The sequence below is a fragment of the Anabrus simplex genome, chromosome 6 (genome assembly GCF_040414725.1).
Source record: "Anabrus simplex isolate iqAnaSimp1 chromosome 6, ASM4041472v1, whole genome shotgun sequence".
NCBI lineage: Eukaryota > Metazoa > Arthropoda > Insecta > Orthoptera > Tettigoniidae > Anabrus > Anabrus simplex.
The window spans coordinates 254,229,703-254,251,351 of NC_090270.1; positions in this window are offsets into that span (position 1 = coordinate 254,229,703).

Genomic DNA, 21,649 nt, shown 5'->3' on the forward strand with positions numbered 1-21,649 from the left:
ATCAACAAGAAAAAGCATTATGATGTTGAGGCACTGTTGAAATATATATAAGAACTACAGTATGGAAACGTTTACGATCAGTTCAAGACCTGGGCTACCCACAGAGGAGAATGACGACCAATATTTGTGAAGTGTTTGGCCATCAAACAAACGTAAGTCTATTGGAAAATTGTATTTCATTTATGACAAGTTTCCAATAACTAGTATGCTGTAAGCTGGGGCTGTACCTTAATTACCGCGCGAGTTTGTCGTGCGGTTAGGTGCGCGCAGCTATGAGCTTTCATCCGGGGGATAGTGGGTTCGAACCACACTGTCGGCATCCCTGAAGATGGCTTTCCGTGGTTTCCCATTTTCACGACAGGCAAATGCTGTGGCTGTACCTTAAATAAAGCGATGGCCGCTTCCTTCCCGCTCTTAGGCCTTTCCTATCCCATCGTTGCCGTAAGACCTATCTGTGTCGGTGCGACGTAAAGCAAATACACGTGTAGGGTGCTATTTTAAAATTTCTGGTGTGGGCTATATTTCAGTAACTTTTATTGAGCAGTCCCCCTAAAAACACTGCAAAGAGAGAAAGAAAGGGAGAAAGAAAGAAATTAAGCACTGGATACGCTACTCTCACACTGCTGGTTATTTAGTCGACAAAAGGGAGGCTTGAAGTGGTCCCGATTTTGAAGAGTTTTCCAGAAAGTGTGGCCGAACATAGCCGCCGGTCTTACACTACTTTTTTTTTTTTTTTTTTTTTTTTTTGCTACTTGCTTTACGTCGCACTGAGACAGGCAGGTCTTGTGGCGACGATGGGACAGGGAAGGGCTGGGAGTGGGAAGGAAGCGGCCGTTGCCTTAATTAAGGTATAGCCCCAGCATTTGCCTGGTGTGAAAATGGGAAACGACGGAAAACCATTTTCAGGGCTGCCGACAGTGGGGTTCGAACCTACTATCTCCTGAATACTGGATACTGGCCGCACTTAAGCGACTGCAGCTATCGAGCTCGGTTACACTACTTTCCTCCATACAAACAGTTATAGAATGTTTTTCCTTCTCCTGAAAAAATTTGCAGACTCAGAGGTATCCCCCTTTATTACTGTGATAAGGAAAACATAAAATAGGAAAGTAGTCGACCATATATTCCTATATAACGCCGTTAACGGTTTATTTAGTTCTCCTGAAGCTGCATCCTTCTTTTCCCGACATGTCCCAACTCGCAAAACCAGGATAAATCCACCCCTTCTTATTCCGTATTCCCGCCTCTCTCTTTTCCAAAGAACTTTATTTATCCATCCGCATTCCAACACTCCTTAATTCTTTAACTTCTGATAGGAACTTCGACGCTTTTATTCGTATACTTCCTTTAATCGATTCTTCCCTAACTTTTCTTTCATATTCCTTTTTTTCTCTTCTAATTTCTGTCTCCTCTATTGTGCAGAATGTAATTATTATTTTTTTACTGTACTATACCGTTACTTATGTGTCATACCTCTATTTATCTCTTCGTCTTACTTTCAGTCTTTATCTTTCCTCCTTCTTGTCATTTGCCTTTGTTTTATTGTTAATTGTTGTGACCCTACAGTTATCTGTTAGGTTTTAATTTTCTACGCTACTTCTGTTCATTAGATGGTTTTTCTTTCGTTGCTCTTTGGTTTATTTTTAAAGTTTGCATCGTGCTACTCCTTTGTAAATATATTTTTCGTTGCGGAACTCTGAATTTCGGCATTTCGCTGTTTGGTTTTGCAAATAAATAAATAAATAAATAAATAAATAAATAAATAAATAAATAAATAAATAAATAAATAAATAAATAAATAAATAAATAAAACAAAGAAAAAGTACCGGTTTTGAGAGACGTCGGAAATGTAAACATGGAAAGTTCATCAGTTTGCAGTAGGACTATCGATATAGGTATTTAATACTTCTAAACACAGTCTTATACAAATCGACTGTGCCCTGATCGAATCTTGCAACCTTGAATAAGGAAGGTGAGCGCTTCTGTCGAACTGGCCTCTCGAAAGTGAATGACGTCCTTCACTTGAACATGCAAGGGACCTGACTTCGTAAACAGAGTCGTAGTTATCACACTTCGCAGAAGGTGCGGCCAACAACACATAATGGCTGAGTGGGATTCCGAGAACCGCGACCCTGAACTTCCGCTGATCAAAGACGGGTACTTGTTACTGAAGGAATGCTATTACAAGCTGAATTTATCTGTGGGGAAGTTCCGCCTCGCTCTGTTCTCGGACTGACTGGCTGGCTGCCTGGAGTTTGAGTGTTAGTATTATTTATTTATTTACCATAATTCTGAGCAGAAATATGGAAGTTCTTGAGCCCCATCTACATGAAGAGTGTTCCCTAACCTATTTTAAGATGACATATTACATACAACATTTACATGCTTTGCAAAATACTAAATAATACTGTGTAATATATACAGTAGTGTGCAAATTAATTGGGACAAGACAATTTATTACTATATGTATAACACAGTTAGGAGCTTACTGAATATTAATAACTAATGTGTCCTCCTTTTGCTTTAATGACCATCTGAACACGTTGTGGCATAGATTCGATCAGGTTAGAGCAGATGTTTCGTAGTTCCCCGTCATGAAACCACACTTTTACCACATTTACTAACATGCGTTCCTTTGTTGAGCAGTCCATTTTACCAAGACGCCTTTTCACAATACTCCACACATTCGCTATGGGGTTTAAGTCTGGTGAATTACCAGGCCACTGAAGCACATTAATGTTGTTTTCTTGTACGAATGTCTTGACTGCTTTAGAAGTGTGACACGGGGCCAGATCATGTTGAAATGTTCCTCCGCCATCTGCGAAGGTCTGTAGGATTGGCACAATCCTGCGCCTAAGGATTTCCATGCATTTGGTTGAATTGATCATGCCAACAACTGAAACTAGAGCCCCAGGATCACTTGCAGTGAAGAAACCCCAAAACATTTTTTTTTTTGGGGGGGGGATGTTTTACAGTCTGTTGAAGATGCTCAGCTCGCACTGCCTCATGGGTGTTTCGCCTGACAACCCGTGCTCTGTAACCTTGAACAATAAAATGTGATTCGTCACTGAAAATTACACGTTTCCAGTCATTGGAGGTCCAAGATTGATATATTTTGGCCCATGCTAACAGTTTTTCTTCATGGCAGGCGTTTAACAACTGCTTCTTTATTGGCTTTCATGCCTTCCGCCCACAATCAAGAAGCCTACGCCGTACCGTTGAATCAATTTCAACCCCAGTAGCCAATAAATCTCTCTGAAGGTCTTCGCTTGTCTTGTGAGGATGAATTCTACTGTTTCTAAGTAGAATTTTGTTAGTTCTAGAGGTGGTTTTTCGTTTCTGTCCACATCTGCCTTTTCTCTTTGGAGACAATGAGGCAGTGTCACGATATGCCCTAAGAGGTCTTGAAACACTAGATTTTCCCACACCAACAACAGAGGCAATGTCTCTTATAGTCATAGATGTGTGTTCACGAAGAGCAACTATTTTTGCCCGCTTCACTGGTGAAATGTCCATTTTAAAACAAACACAAAGTTTTCCTCTCGAGAACACATAAAAAACACACACTGTTGCTATACAATACAAGCACTCAACTGAACTGGAGGGGACCGACAACTGTTGTTCATGGTCAAGGCAACGATAGTCCATCAACAGTACAACAGTTGAGCAGATAAAATCGGTTACAGCTAACCAACTTCAATTCTTTGTAAAGTATGAGCTTGTCCCAATTAATTTGCACACTACTGTACATGCGTACTTCATGTCTCACTACTCATTCATTCTCTCTATAGACAGTTAGCTAATCATCACCCATTCACTTACTCATTCCTGCGCTCACATAATTCCTTTCACTGTGCCAGTTCGTCATTTACTCATTGCCTCACATACTCACAGATAAATACAGCTGTTCGATTACAAGGTCTCGACTGAGCACAGGGTGTCTGTACTCTGTGCTACAGCAGCTGCTTCAGCCCAACTTACGTCGCGCGCGGCCGCCCTGCATTAAGCGTGTATAACAATCTTATAAGAAATATTGCCTTATAAAAGATGCCGGAAGTGCCATCCTTCACAGTGAGGGACTTCATAAACACATTGGGATTTTCTGCGTAGTACAAATGAAGAAGCTCTGAATGGCACAAAATAGGCCCGGAAGTGACAGAAAGATTGGTGACATCCATGCCGAAAAGCCTTCAAGCCGTGATTGCTTCCAAAGGACGTTCGACGCGCTGTATATTCTTAGGAAATGACTGTACATTCCTCGAGCGGCTGTATGTGTCAGGATGTTGGAGAGGTTGAAGGCTATTAATAATGTTATTTGCTTTACGTCCCACTAACTACTCTTTTACGGTTTTCGGAGACGCCGAGGTGCCGGAATTTAGTCCCTCAGGAGTTCTTTTACATGCCTGTCTCACCATGTTAACAGTTGTGATTCAGAATGGCTCTTGATGCTAGGTCGAACACGTTGCATGCTCCTTGCAAGATTTCTTGTTTTTTACGGGGGGCCCCCGTAGCCCGCTCGCCCGCCATGACCATCGACTCAATCTACATGGCCTCCGACATGCTATTAATTTCTAAGAAGAAAAGAGATAGCTGGGTAGAGTGGGAAGTGATACAAGGAGTATCTGCCTGTTTCCATGTCAGACACGCTACCAGGCGAGATTGTGTTAGGTATATGGTGTTGAAGTATGGCATTGAAAGGTCAGGGAAAAACCACATAGGCAGAAAGAAGAAAGAGTCGACATGTAAAACCTGACATCTTTTGATAGCATATGCAAGGATGTGGGCTGGAAAAAGACCAGAGGTTGTGTTAGTTAGGAACAGGTAACATGCACAATAACAAAACCCATTCCTCGCCATTCCATCGCCTGGGGATCAGTCCGTCTGGGCACTGCTGTGACTAGCGCGGTCCTTACCGGCTGCGGAGCCATGCGTCGAGTACCACTAGGGCCTGTCGCACGGCTCCACCTCCTTGGGGTACCTCGTACCCAGTCTCCGATCCCGGAGAATGAGGCCAAGCCCGTCGAGGCGGGGGCCTCGTGGAAGGGGGTGGGTCATGGCGCCGGGCCTCCTTCCTCTCTGCCCGCGCCATGGCCCTGTAGACTGGGCAACTGCGGTGGGAGGCCGGGTGGCCCCCCGCGCAATTGGCGCACACCGGCGCCTCCTTAAGTGTTGCGCAGGCCGTGTAGTGCAAGATAGAACCACAGTCTAATATATACAGTCGCGAAGCTCTAATACGAGGAAGGTTCATCCACTTGACAGCTGGAGCGACACTGGTACCTCTAGCGGCGAGGTAGAGGCAACTTGCTAGCAAACAACAGGGAACGAATTACCACTACAGTCTAAAATGGTCATAACTTCTGAACCATTCATGCAAATAATGTCCTGACAAGGTTATTGTAATCCTTATGAAAGAGAGTAGGAGGTCAAACAATTTATTTCGACGAGGAGTTCGAGGATAATATCGAAATATTTATTTCATCTTAAGGAGTTATGTTTTCCTGCCCCGGACTATAACATAAAATCGCTTCTAGAGGGCGACCGGTTCGAAATAGGTATATACCATCGCGGACTTTTTTGTAGAGGTTTTTATGCTCTACAATTCGTACGCTTACATTTGGGGTCTATCGTTGACGGTTCAGGCAGCGTAAGCCAAGAAAGCAAGTGACGACCATGGTAGAGCGCTGGCCTTCTTCGACCAACTTGGCAGGTTCGATGTCGGTCGGTCCGTCACTTGCTTTCTTGGCTTACGCTGCGTGAACCGTCAGCGATAGACCCCAAGTGTAAGCATACGAATTGTAGAGCATAGAAACCTCTATAAAAAATTCCGGGATAGTATATACGTATTTCGAACCGGTCGCCCTCTAGAAGCGATTTTATGTTATAGTCCGCGGTAAAGAAAAATGACTCCTTAAGATTAAATAAATATTTCGATATTATCCTCGAACTCCTCATCGAAATAAATTGTTTGACCTCCTCCACTATTTCATAAGGATTACAATAACCTTATCAGGACATTATTTGCATGAATGGTTCAGAAGTTATGACCATTTTGGACTGAAGTGGTAATTCGTTTCCAGTTGTCTGTTAGCAAGTTGCCTCTACATCGCCGCTTGGAGCGCTGTAGTCGCCTCGGACGAAAAATATCATCAGAGCTTCGCGACTGTTATATTAGACTGTGATAGAACTATGCGCGCACCTCCCGTCAGCTGCTTAGGTCTGGGAGAGTAGAAACGGCGCTGGACGCTCTGGGTTTACGAGAGAGACCCTGTCAATTACACTTTTCTTTATGGACATCTGAAATTTGGAAGGGGCAAGTTCCTGACATCCCCTGACAGCGAGTTGCATAGCTTTGCGGAGCGCCACTAGAAACCTTTTTGAAAGGAGGACAAGGGGAAACACTTTCACCTCTCTGAGGTGAGCGGTAAACAAATGATAGATGTTGGAAGGGATCAATGTATATTTTCCGTAGAGGCAGAGAGGAACTTCCGGAGTTTTCGGTACTGGAGTGAACTTCAACACTACCCTTCACTCCTTCCCCTCATTTTCAGTACTGGAGTGGGGCAGTTGTAGATTGTTTATGTCGGGGCACCTTTTCTGTGCGTGCGTGTAAATGGCTCCAGTAGAGTTCTTGATACTGTTGCTTTCAAGAAAAATTCTCGTGTGGCCTGTATTCTTGATCGGACAATTCGTTTCGAACCAAGCTATACAAATCAGTCTGTCAATCAACAGAGAAATAACGTTTATGAATGGTGCATTCGTCTCCTGAGAGAGAAATATCGGCAAGGGGTGCCGTCAGTTCCTTGTTCATGGCCTTCCGATCGGCACGCGAGGAAGTATGTATCAATCTGTACCCCAAGTTCTTGCAACATTGAATATTTCACGTCAGGATCTCGAGTTTATTAGAGGGAGTATCATAGCCGACTCCGTGGCCATTCATTGATTTATTTGAAAAAATATGTTGGTAAAAAAATTATCGTGTTTTATTAAATACAAATCAAACTGTGTTAGCAACATGTTGCTAATGTTGATTGAATGTTAGTATACTGTCTTGTAGCAACTAGATAAAAGTATAGCAGTACACTTGTAAAGAAATACTTTCTCGCTCTCTTATTTATTTATTTGTTTATGTATGTATGTATTTATTTATTTATTTATTTATTTATTTATTTATTTATTTATCTATCTATCTATCTATCTATCTATCTATCTATTTATCTATTTATCTATTTATTTATTTATTTATTTATTTATTTATATGTATGTATGTATTTATTATATACTTTTTTCATTTACTTTAGTAGACCCAGTCTCAAAGTATTCCCTGACGCTTTACCAGTGATATCTAATGTTCGAAACCTACACTACTTAAAATACCAGTTACTGTAGTTCCATATTGAATAAGTAGGTCCGTTGTAGAAGTTGATTATACTTCGCAATTACGTCAGCGTGTGGTGTCGATGGCGTTACTTGTTTTTCTTGTTCTTCAAAGATAAATTATACGACGCTATTACTGGGTTCCGTCAGGAGATAATAATTTGCTTAATACTGTGCTGTATTTTGCTTCACCAGCAGCTTTACTGTTAAGGACAGCCAATTTTCTCGCAAATTGCTGCATGGAGAATATCGCACATCGGCTGCGTTTAATTGGCATTAAACATCAATTGTACTAGCCTGCGTGAACCTTATACTTCAATATATAATATTGTAAAATCCTTTCTCTAAGTTAAAAATACCCGTCCCTTCTTCTTCTCCTACCGAGCTCGGTAGCTACAGTCACTTAAGTGTGGCCAGTATCCAGTATTCGGGAGACAGTGGGTTGGTAGCCCTGAATATGATTTTCCGTAGTTTCCCATTTTCACATCAGACAGGTGGAGCTGTACCTTAATTAAGACCACGGCCGCTTTCTTCCCACTCCTATCCCACCGTTGCTCTAAGACCTACCTGTGTCGGTGCGATGTTAAAGCAACTTGTAAAAAAAAATCATCATCGTCATCTTCTTCTTCTTCTTCTTCTTCTCTTCAAGTGCCAATAGGGTCCCCCAGACGTTGGAGAAAACTTCCCTTTGTTTAGCTAATTTGAAGAGTTGTTCGATGTTGTTGATGTAAGTCCATTCTTTGATGTTTTGGAGCGATGGTCTACCAGCTCCTCGCTTCCCTCCTATCTTTCCTTGTAACATGAAGTTCTACCTCCTAGAACATGGCCTAAATAGGCTGTTTTCCTGGATTTGATGATGTTTGCCAGCTCACGCTGCTTAACACTTCTTTATAGGTTACAAAATCTGTCCAGGCTATTCTTAGCATTCTCCTATGTAACCACATTTCAAAGGCCTCTACTCTGTTCATGGAGGACGCTTCGACAGTCCAGGTCTCTACTCCATAAAGTGATGTTGACCAGACGTAACTTCTCAACAGCTTTTGCCTGAGTTTGACGTGTAGATTATCATCACAAGACAATGTCCTCATCTTTTGGAAAGATGATCTGGGAATGTAAATACGGCGTCTGATCTCTTTTTCAGGGTCTATTATGGTGCTCCCAAAGTATGTGAACTGACTTATTCGTTAAATATTTTAATTGTTTAATGAAATGGAGACACCTTCTACTAAATACCATGAAGTTAGTTTTTGTGGTATTGATGGTTAGACCATATTTTAATCCACTGAAATGAATTCTACTCATCACTATAAAATGCACAGTTGTAATCGAGCTAGCGAAGCGAGAGGTTGTATTGTTCAGTGAGTGCTGAGTGAGAAGAAGAGAGTGGGAAACGACATGGAAAGAAATGTGATTGTAGCGGGAGATCTGAATTTTTCTTTTTTTGCTAGGGGCTTTACGTCGCACCGACACACATAGGTCTTATGGCGACGATGGGATAGGAAAGGCCTAGGAGTTGGAATGAAGTAGCCGTGGCCTTAATTAAGGTACAGCCCCAGCATTTGCCTGGTGTAAAAGTGGGAAACCACGGAAAACCATCTTCAGGGCTGCCGATAGTGGGATTCGAACCTACTATCTCCCGGATGCAAGCTCACAGCCGCGCGCCTCTACGCGCACGGCCAACTCGCCCGGTAAGAGAGATCTGAATTTGCCAGATGTCAATTGGGAAGGAAATCCGAACGACAGGAAGCATGACCAACAAATGGCAAATAAGTTAATATGGGAAGGACAGCTGATTCAGAAAGTGATGGAACCAACCAGAGGGAAAAGTATCCTGGATGTGGTGCTGATAAAACCAGATGAGCTCTATAGGGAAACTGAAGTAATATATGGTATTAGTGATCATGAAGCTGTTTTTGTGGTAGTTAAAAATAAATGCGATAGAAAGGAAGGTCTTAAAAGAAGGACTATTAGGCAGTACCATATGGCTGATAAAGCAGGCATGAGGCAGTTTCTAAAAAGTAACTATGATCGGTGGAAAACGGTAAATAAAAATGTAAACAGACTCTGGGATGGGTTTAAAGAAATTGTTGAGGAATGCGAAAGCAGGTTTGTACCTTTAAGGGTGGTAAGGATTGGTAAAGACCCTCCTTATTATAATAGAGAAATAAAGAGACTAAGAAGGAGGTGCAGACTGGAAAGAAATAGAGTTAGAAATGGCTGTGGAAGTAAGGAGAAATTGAAGGAACTTACTAGAAAATTGAATCTAGCAAAGAAGGCAGCTAGGGATAACATGATGGCAAGCATAATTGGCAGTCATACAAATTTTAGTGAAAAATGGAAGGGTATGTATAGGTATTTTAAGGCAGAAACAGGTTCCAAGAAGGACATTCCAGGAATAATTAATGAACAAGAAGAGTGTGTATGTGAGGATCTTCAAAAGGCAGAAGTATTCAGTCAGCAGTATGTAAAGATTGTTGGTTAAAAGGATAATGTAGAGATAGAGGAGGAGACTAAGGCCAAAGAAGCAATAAGATTTACATATGATAACAATGACATTTACAGAAGATAAAAAAGTTGAAAACTAGAAAAGCGGCTGGAATTGATCAGATTTCTGGGGATGTACTAAAGACAATGTGTTGGGATATAGTACCATATCTGAAGTACTTATTTGATTATTGTTTGGTCGGAGGAGCTATACCAGATGAAGGGAGAGTTGCTATTGTAGCCCCTGTCTATAAAGGAAAGGGTGATAGACATAAAGCTGAAAATTACAGGCCAGTAAGTTTGACATGTATTGTATGTAAGCTTTGGGAAGGCATTATTTCTGATTATATTAGACATGTTTGTGAAATTAATAACTGGTTCGATAGAAGGCAGTTCGGTTTTAGGAAAGGTTATTCCACTGAAGCTCAACTTACAGGATTCCAGCAAGATATAGCAGATATCTTGGATTCTGGAGGTCAAATGGACTGTATCGCGATTGTCCTGTCTAAAGCATTTGATAGGGTGGATCATGGAAGACTACTGGCAAAAATGAGTGCAATTGGATTAGACAAAAGAGTGACTGAATGGGTTGCTGTATTTCTAGAAAATAGATCTCAGAGAATTAGAGTAGGTGAAGCTTTATCTGACCCTATAATAATTAAGAGGGGAATTCCTCAAGGCAGTATTATCGGACCTTTATGTTTTCTTATATATATATAAATTATATGAGTAAAGGAGTGGAATCGGAGGTAAGGTTTTTTGCGGATGATGTTATTCTCTATAGAATGGTAAATAAGTTACAAGATTGTGAGCAACTGCAACGTGACCTCGAAAATGTTGTGAGATGGACAGCAGGCAATGGCATGTTGATAAACGGGGTTAAAAGTCAGGTTGTGAGTTTCACAAATAGGAAAAGTCCTCTCAGTTTTAATTACTGCGTTGATGGGGTGAACGTTCCTTTTGGGGATCATTGTAAGTATCTAGGTGTTAATATAAGGAAAGATCTTCATTGGGGTAATCACATAAATGAGATTGTAAATAAAGGGTACAGATCTCTGCACATGGTTATGAGGGTGTTTAGGGGTTGTAGTAAGGATGTAAAGGAGAGTGCATATAAGTCTCTGGTAAGACCCCAACTAGAGTATGGTTCCAGTGTATGGGACCCTCACCAGGATTACCTGATTCAAGAACTGGAAAAAATCCAAAGAAAAGCAGCTCGATTTGTTCTGGGTGATTTCCGACAAAAGAGTAGCGTTACAAAAATGTTGCAATGTTTGGGTTGGGAAGAATTGAGAGAAAGAAGAAGAGCTGCTCGACTAAGTGGTATGTTCCGAGCTGTCAGCGGAGAGATGGCGTGGAATGGCATTAGTAGACGAATAAGTTTGAATGGCGTTTATAAAAGTAGGAAAGATCACAATATGAAGATAAAGTTGGAATTCAAGAGGACAAACTGGGGCAAATATTCATTTATAGGAAGGGGAGTTAGGGATTGGAATAACTTACCAAGGGAGACGTTCAATAAATTTCCAATTTCTTTGAAATCGTTTAGGAAAAGGCTAGGAAAGCAACAGATAGGGAATCTGCCACCTGGGCGACTGCCCTAAATGCAGATCAGTATTGATTGATTCATTGAAGAATGAATATTGCTGGCTGTAGAGCAGTATCGCGCGGCCATAGGGCGATGGCACGGGCGAGTGAAGAGAGAGAGTGTGTGTGTGTGTGTGTGTGTGTGTGTGTGTGTGTGTGTGTGTGTGTGTGTGTGTGTGTGTGTGTGTGTGTGTGTGTGTGTGTGTGTGTGTGTGTGTGTGTGTGTGTGTGTGTGTGTGTGTGTGTGTGTGTGTGTGTGTGTGTGTGTGTGTGTGTGTGTGTGTGTGTGTGTGTGTGTGTGTGTGTGTGTGTGTGTGTACGGCAAGTGGGAAGGTGCATCTACGACAATCTGGGCTCGAGGTAACTATGATGGTGGCAGCAGTAGTGGCAATTCTTCTGATACTAGGAGGCGTAGAAGTGAACCCTAGGCCAACAGGATCATTGAGTTGGGAGGACATGGGAAATATTAAGGAAACAGTCAGATTGAGCAAACGAGGGAGCTAATTCGCGAGTTGAGAAATGATATGACAGAAATGAAAGACTGTATAACAGAAGAGATAAGCATTATGACAGAAAAGGTGGTAGAAAACTCCAGGGAAATAGAAATATTGAACGCGAAAATGAAGGGGATCGAAGGGGAATGAGAGAAATGAAAGTGGCAACAGAAAATGACTATTCAGGACGCTAAAAGGAAAAATATTTTCATATACGGCATATCGGAGAATGAAAAGGAGGATTTGAATGATCTAACGAGTAAATTGTTGGATATTATAAATAATCATATAAAGATAAATTGTAAAGAAGAATACATTGATGTAATTCATAGGCTAGGGAGAGTCAATGGAAAAAGACCTATTAAAGTTAAGTTGATCTCGGCTCTGAAGGCGAACAAAATCATCCTCAATGCGAAGAACCTAAAAGGAGAAAGGATTTTGGTGAGAAGAGACATGGATAACCGAGCTCGATAGCTGCAGTCGCTTAAGTGCAGCCAGTATCCAGTAATCGGGAGATAGTGGGTTCGAGCCCCACTGTCGGCAGCCCTGAAGATGGTTTTCCGTGGTTTCCAATTTTCAAACCAGGCAAATGCCGGGGCTGTACCTTAATTAAAGCCACGGCCGCTTCCTTCCACTTCCTAGGCCTTTCCTATCCCATCGTCGCCATAAGAATATCTGTGTCGGTGCGACGTAAAGCAAATAGCAATAGAAGAAGAGACATGGATAAAGAGACTGTCACAGAACAGATTCTTGCGATTTCATCTAGTAAAAGCCAGGAATGATGGACAAAAAGCATACATAAGAGGCAAAGGTCTTATAGTAGGTGACAGTAAGTGGTCGCGTATTTGGTCATTTGCATAGCTACGGGAAATGGATATAAAATGCACTTACACAGATTGATTGTTTAACAATGTAGGCCTATATTCTGTATTGTATTAGTTCACTCTGTCCTACAGTGGCAACCCGTAAATTGAGGAAGTTGATGTTTCCACAATAAACCATCTTTATCTTTCTAAGCTAAATAACAGTCAAGTTATTGAAAGATATGAGAGATTACAGTAAATGACCCAAAGCTAGAAGAATTAACGATATTGAGTTTAAAATCCCCGACCCGGGCGGGAATCGAATCTGCGACCTCATGGACAAAAGGCCAGTATAGCTTATAAATATCTTTTTTTAACCCCGTATTGGCATCAATACAACTAAGATTATGAAAAATAAAAAAAACTGATAAGTATTGGAAGATGGGAATCTCCATTTAACATAACCTTAGTTAAAGGCCAGTATGTCAAAATATGGCATGTCTTTTTCGGTATAGAGAGTACAGTTTCATCTCCTTACATTAATAGGAAAGTCGAAACGCTTCCTCAATTCCTCAAGTAATTTGGAAATAGTTCCCCCTTCCCTCCTAGGATACCCAACACCTCGATGTTAGCCAGATTCAACTTTTCCTTGAAGTATGGAATGGTGGGATTATAAATTATTTTATTTTCATTGTCTACATCAGATAATAAACCCCTGCCTAGTTTTCGTATTGTAGTCTGGAATGTCAACACGTCTTACTGATCAGTTCTCAGCAATACAGGAGTATTCCTCAACAACTTCCTAGCCTTTAACAGAAATGTATTTGAGGTCACTCCCGTCAGCTTCATTGCGCTTAGCAATAGAGCACCATGGATTTTCATCTGTAATGTCTCATGATCAAAAGCCTTGGATTGGTCAATAGCGATACAATCCATTTGACCGTGGTGTGATTCTGCTTTTCAAGGTCTCCTTTCATTCTTTGCTAACCGGTCTAATTAATTATTGTTCTTGGAACATTGATCACTTAACAATGCTCTTTTCCATTGTTGAAACCTGACGTATTTACGACACCGTTCGTAGAAGGCTGTACAGACTTGTCAGCACATCGGTTCAGTTGACAATGTCTGTTAAAGAGGTGCTATTTCCGTTTCAAAAATATTTTAGTATTTCGTTCACATGCATCGAATTCCATGAGAAATCCAGACTAGAAAGATTAAATTCCTTAAAAGTAGTACCATACCCAATCCTGGGCCTGGTCATCCGTATGTGCATCTATCTCCGAAGAGATGGGTGATATGTGTGGTACTGCTGCCGGTGCGCCCATTAGCGCTCCTCTGTCGGTCTATTTGTGTCCATTTTCAGTTTAATATTCGGGTACGTTTCATGCGCCTTTTATTATACGATTCCTTACGTTTATCCGCAACTTTCTTAGGATGGAAATAGCACCTTTACAAAGACACTCCTTAGTTGTTATTCCGAAAACAGTACGACAATATATGAACACTTCAACGTAACAACTCACTCTCTTGCTTGACATTTCTTCTGCGGTCCTTTATCGTCTGTATCGCGAGTTCCAAACTGTGGTACGCGTGAGAATCGTAGGGGTGCACGAGCAGCTTTCAAGGAAAAATGTGGAAAAGGAATACAAAGAAAGTGAAAATGTTTACTTAGATTTAAACTCAACACGACACAATGCTATTTATCATCATTTATCGTTTTCATTCCCCACCCAAAGGGCGGAGCGGGCCCCTTAGATCGTAACGCGATCGCTCGGGCCAAGAGAGGTGAAGATAACTTAGAGATGGGATAAATGAAAAAGGTGGGTAAGCGATTTGACAGGTTGAAGGAGGAGGGGCTACGCTGGTGGTAATGAAAAAGGATGGGCATTAGGCGTGAAGTTTTAAGGAAGATGGGAAAAGTGAAGATTCACACAAGAGTGGCGGTTTGGAAGTTACTGGGAAGGGTGAGGAGGTGAAGTGTTGAGACGATGTGGGAGAGGACGGTTGTGAAGTATCTTAGATGTTCAAATGTTGGTGGTGGGGGGAAAGAGATATTCAGATGGTGAGAAGATGGGCGGACGGAGTGTGTAGGTTGAAAGGAAGGATGATCTGGCCGGGTGTAAAGATGTGGTGTAGGTATGGGATATCTAGAGTGGGGAGGAGAACGAGAAGGTTCGACTTTATGAAGACGGCCGTAGAGGGTTGCACCGTTGGCTGTGAGTTGGTCGACGGCTGCTGGAGTATATAGTTGAAGACGCACTAAGTACGTGGGGCCATAGGCGTTGAAAATACGCGAGGCCTTACGGACTGGAATGGCGTGAAGACGAAAGTGACGTTGAACTTCTGTTGCTGGAAGGAGACGGTCGACGCCCCGAACGACACAGCTGTAGACAGCAGTAGTGGATGAGGTTAACGGCGGTGATGGCAGTTGGCTGGCGGCTGCTGCTGGTGCGGTTGTAGACGGTGGTGCTGATATTGCATCAGTTGGTGGTCTGAGTTGCTGTGAGTCGGACCGTTGAACATGGTGTTCAGTAGGAGGAGGAGGAAATGTCATGATGGGGAATGGATGAGACAAAGGTAGTGGTGGCAGGAACGGTAGAGACGGTGGAAACGAAGACGGTAGTGGTGATAGGTGTGGTGGTAGTGGTGGTGGTAGCTGGGACGATGGTAGAATAAGACGATGTCAACGGCGGTGTAGCAGGCGCTGGGTCCATCAGCAGGGCGAGACGACGTGAAGTGTATATGTAGTCCGGTCTAGGGAAGTGCAGTGGTGATGCAATTTTCGAAGAGACCAGGTTGGAGTGAATATAGCCGACTTCCAATCGTGGTGTCAGCGTTTGTGCTTTGGGCTCGGCGGAGTGCGAGTTATAGATGAGGCGTCACCCCGGCCGAAAAAAAAAATACAGCATCGATGTGTTCGTGTGCAGTGCTATTTGTGGAGTTTTAACTTCGTCGTTTTCGATTCGGTCACTGCCTATAACAGGCCTTTCCAACTCGAGCAGTTAGTGCCGGGGCGCACCAGCGCTGCACTCAGCAGCATCTTTCCCCTCATTCCTCACCTACCCCAAGCAGTGGTCGGTGCATGTGTACGTAAGAGACAGTGCATTCATTCTCATTCTCTCTCTCTGTGTGTCATTCTCAGTAGAATCTATTCGATAGAACAGACAGTGGAGCAGTTGGTTTCACCTTCGTTAAAAATGTCGTTTAATCCTTCATGGGTGGATTCATATTTTGTTCTCAATACCGAAGGGAAAGCTCAGTGTTCAATTTGTCATGTCATTTTAAGCGTACTGTCTTCATCCGTGCGACGACGCTACCAGAATAAACATGTTTCCACCTATGATTACATCGTTGGCGCAGCAAGAACCGAACAAATTGCTAAGTTAAAATCGGAATCGCCAAATTCTTCAGAGATACGTAATAACTTACTCATTAGGAATTGTTTTACATGAAATTTAGGAGATTTGTTTTGGTTTTGGGTTTTGTATTGTTAAGAACTATATGTGCTGCTAAGGAAAAACACCGGTGGAGTTGGAGGAGCGGTTAGGGGCGCTCAGCTGTGAGCTTGCATCCGGGAGATAGTGGGTTCGAACCCCACTGTCGACAGCGCTGAAGATGGTTTTCCGTGGTTTCCCATTTTCAAACCAAGAAAATGCTGGGGCTGTTCCTTAATTAAGCCCACGGCCGCTTCCTTCCCATTCATAGCCTTTTCCTATCCCATCATCGCGATAAGATCTATTGCAAAAAAGAACCCACAAAGATAATTATTTTAATTATTTTATCTCCCTGTCCCACAGATACTTGAACCCATTACTTTAGAAGGCGCAGTTCGAGCACGTTATGGACTGTTGTTGCTCTGGAAAAAAAAAATCCAGATGTTTTCAATGCTGGATGTAAATAAATGGAGAACTAGGAATTCTCTGTCTGATGCGAACATAGAGGCTGTACTTAGAATTTCTACCGCCAAATCGATTGTACCCATTATTGGTAAATTAGCTGCCGCAAAACGATGTCAGCAATCGACTTAAACGATAAATGTACATTAAGGCAAACGCAAAGTATGTACAGAATAAAGTGTGTGTTTATGTGTTCACAGAACTGTCATAAATAATATTGTTTTCATAAGCTGTGCGCTGACTTGACCTGTGGTTCTGCCTCTGTCACATCCCCCTCTTCCCCCCACCACCTCAGCGGTGCTATAGCACAGTACCGGGCTGCTGCCGGGGCCGGCCGGGGCCGTGGAAGCACCTCAGTTGGAATCGCTTGGCCTATAAGATTATCTTACTCCTCGTAATATAAGGCAACATTATAGACATGATAGAGGCTGTTGGGCCGTGTAAAGAAAATAAGGTGAAATTCTTTACGTTTCGCAGAGAACTGTGCTCTGCGTCATCAGAAGAAAATCTCGAAAGGCTTCTTAAACAATGAGCTTTGGAATTTAAACATTATAATGGAAGTGGAAATGGTACTTTCATTCGTCACCAGATGGCTCCCCGGACGCGGTACAGTGCTAGCGTTCGAAGCGGAAGCTGACGGAACCATCAGAATCAGTCAAAGAGGGCCACATAACATATGTACGAAACATATGACATTAACAAGTGTATGACTTTGACACAAGCCTGGAATGAAATATCTGGAGATAAGGAACGTACGAATTTAGAAAACACCGAGACGAAATAACAGTGTGAAGGGACAGGGAAGGGAACTACCTATGTAAATCCTTAATGGCTGGCAACCAGGTATTACTTAATTGATAGCCAGTGTCCCAGTTGAAATAGTTAGGATTTCTACGTATTTCCGCAGCTTCCCATATAATCCTGGACGTGTAGTGTCTAGTGTGGGTAAGAGCTCGAGCATCTTGCAACATGACATCATGACCCGACGATAGAGCGTGCTCAGCTATTGCTGATTTGTCTGGCTGATTGAGACGAATATTACGTTCATGTTCCTTTATACAGGTACCAGTGGACTGGCATGTTTGGCCGATGTATACATTACCGCAAGTACAGGGAATTTCGTACACCCCAGGATGTAACAGTGGGGACAATTTGTCCTTGGTTTTTCCCAGACTGTGAGCAATTTTACTGGCGGTGTCAAACACGGTTTTTATATTTTGTTTGCGGAGGACCTTGGCAATTCGATCTGTGGTGTAGTGAATGTAAGGCAAGTAATGGTAACATTAAGGCAACATTAATCAGTGTACCAAGTGTTAAGGGTGGCCGTGATATTTCGAAATTGGAAAACCTATGCAGCCAGTCCCTGTTATGAATCCCTCTGTAAACAAATAGATATTACTTTCCTGAGAAAATCCCTCGCAGGTAACATTCATATAAACCCTTTCAACCGCTTACAGCTGAACTATCGTTCCGCTCAAAGAGGTCGAGGTGTGTCCCTTTTCCCTCCATTTGCAAGAACAGCATCATATCAAAGTGGCTTCTTTAGTCGTTCTGCTCGGTTGTGGAATGAACTCCCACCGCAGATAAAAGAACTACCTGCATAAAATTTCTGTAAAGACGTAAAACGGATGTATATATAACGAAACCCTCTGTACAAAACATAATTTATCTACTGTGAGAATGTTCAGTATGAGTGGGAGGTTGGATGAAAGTTATGGGGTCCCGAGTGATTGAGACGGTAAATGTGTATGAGTGAGCCGGCCTAGCTAATATATATGTGGGGTTTCTAGAGAGAGAGACTCTGTGTGTGTGTGTGTGTGTGTGTGTGTGTGTGTGTGTGTGTGTGTGTGTGTGTGTGTGTCGAATGACTTGAATGTTGAACAGGTCTTGTATTACTGTATGTAAATATGCCTATGTAAATATTTTAACTGTATATAAGAATATCATGTAGAATGTAATTGTATATTTGTATATTATAATTTTAAGTGGTGATGGAGGCACTTTTGTGTATATGGCGCTATGCCCTTTCTCCATTCACCATCCCTAAATTGTAACTACAATTAGTGGAAAATAAATAATAATAATAATAATAATAATAATAATAATAGTGTGAAAATATCGCTCATAAGGTCAATTGGTGCATGCATTTCGGCGGTCTTGGCAGACTAATATGTAATAGCAACTTCTGGCTCGGTGAGGAAAGCAACAGGAAACTACCTCACTCATTTCCCTAGTATACCTCTTCAGTTACACCTAGGGTACCTATAACAGCTGTTGGTGGAGCTGTGGAGGATCAAACCAGCCTTCGGGCTGAATACCCAACATACGTGTTCATGTTTGGTAGCTTGTAAGCTTGGTTCAGAGACCGAACGAGTTTCCTCATATCGCTGACCGCACCACCAAATTTGTGATACCTACTTCTACACCATATCCATGCGAGAGAGCGTTTTCATCCATTACGTGCCTAAAAATTGCCTGGTAAGTACCGCAATATGTGAATGTCTCCACTGAAAAATGAATGACTACACAGAAAAGTGAGCTATTTTCTTAATAAATAAATAAATAAATAAATAAATAAATAAATAAATAAATAGTCAGATAATTAATAAAATGCCAAACGTCGACATATTTCACGACCAGAGTATCTTGTTAAGGTCGGTCAGAAGGGAACTCGCACAGGGAGAAGATATAAAGTAAATAGAATAGCGTTATTGTGTACCATGAATAGTTTAGTCCTTAGATTAATTTAGATTAATAATGTATATTTTAGGAGAAATTAAAATAATAATTTGAAACACACACTTACCACTGTCCATAGCTCATAAGTATAATATTAGGTTTATATTTTAATTTTTATTGTAAATTATTTATAAAATAAGAAATAAGAAATGGGAATGTTCTGTAAGTGGGCAGAAATGCCTGTTGAACAATAAATAAATTAATTAAATAAATAAATAAATAAATAAATAAATAAATAAATAAATAAATAAATAAATAAATAAATAAATAAATAAATAAATAATTCCTCTTCACAACACCCAGGTGACATATTCTACGCCCAAGTGACCTGTGGCCGTGGCTTGGACGCATATCCTGCACATTTTCCATAATAATAAAATGGAAGGATTCCAAGGGAGGAAGGAAAAGAAAACAGGCACAAAGTGGACTGAAGACAGGAAAAAGAAACACAGTGAAACAATGAAAGAATACTGGAAGAAAAGGAAAGAACAACTAAGGAGGAACAATTGAAATTGTAACGTGGTCCTTAGAAGGCCGGAACGCAAGAATAATAATAATAATAATAATAATAATAATAATAATAATAATAATAATAATAATCGTAGGGTCTCAGCTGCGGTGTATAGCCGTTTTGATTTGATTCCATTTAGACTGCCTGCCTGTCAATTTCAACGTTCATGCTACCAGATGGCAGAGACACGAATCGATGTTTTGTGATCTATGACTGGGTAGCAATTAATTTTGTAGCGTAAACCCAGAAGAGGTAGTCGGATGTTTGAAGGGCTGAAGAAAGTTCATTCAACATTCTATGTCGTACGATGTCGGAATGTTAAACGTCTCTGGTGGCACATTTGGTGTGTGACCAACAAAATTAAAACTCATTCATTGGTCGTCCAAACATAATTCTGGTTTCTCTGCCATCTACTAGAGCAGAACGTCGAAATTGACACGCAGGCAGGGTAGGAAATCAAGATACCTGCACACGTTATGATGATGATGATGCTTGTTGTTTAAAGGGGCCTAACATCTGGGTCATGGGCCACGCACCTGTTATCAGATAACTCAATATTATTATTATTAAGCCTAGGTACAACGACGTATTCACCGACAGTAATGTTTTTGTTTTTACGTCCACTAATTACTTTCACCGTTTTCGGAGACGCCGAAGTGTCGGAATTTTGTCCGGCAGAGATTCTTTTAGTTTCACGAAATCTACCGACACGAGGCTGGCATATTTTTGAGCACCTTCATATATCACTGGACTGAGCCAGAATCGAACCCGCAGACTTACGGTCAGCGTTATAGAAGAGACGGATTTTGTTGGGCGGGATTAAGACCATTGCGCCCTCTGTTCCATCCAGTCAGAAAATATAATATTTACATATGCAGAATTAAAATAAATAAATAAAAATGACACGTCTTTCAGCTACTAAAAATATGTAGTAATAATAATAATAATAATAATAATAATAATAATAATAATAATAATATACAGAGCAAGTGGCTGTGCGATTTGGCCCACGTACCTATCATCTTGCATTTGGAAGAAAGTGGGTTCGAACCTCACAGTCGGCAGCCCTGATGATGGTTTTCCGTGGTTTCCTATTTTCACACCAGGCAAATTCTGGAGCAGTACCTTAATTAAGACCACAGTTGCTTCCTTCCCATTCCAAGCCCTTTCCTGTCCCGTAAAGCAGATTGTAAATAATACCGTAATAATTGTACCGGGGGTACACCTTCTCCGTCCTGTTAAACTGCGCGCCTTCTATAAGGCCATCTGTGTTATGGAACATCAACTACTGTTATACAAGATATTTGTATTTTCTACCGCTAGATGTCTCTGCCATCGGCATAAGTCCCTCTCTAGCGGGATTTAAGATAATTAATTCTTAAGGGAAACTTAATTTTCATGTGTGGCAAACCATAAGTTTTTGTAGATTTTTTTTTTCATGTATCAAAGTTGTGAACACTCTTACTGCTTCCTTCTTCCTTAGTTATTAACCAATCAGGAATTTTTGGAATATTGTCTCTAGCCAGTTAAAATTGGGGGGTGTGAACAGGCATTTAGCCAATCTGTAAAGAGTTCTGGAAACTTCCCCTCGGGGATGCTATAAAAGCTGGGCGTTTGGGGCATCGCTCCGTTCTAGTGAGTGCGGTGGGTTATTCGGAGGCAGGGGCTGCAAGTCGCCGTTCGGAAGGCCTAACAACTCAAGGTAATGGCAGACATTTCTTAACATGTAATAGTTCCAGGCAGATAGCTTGAGGGGAAGGT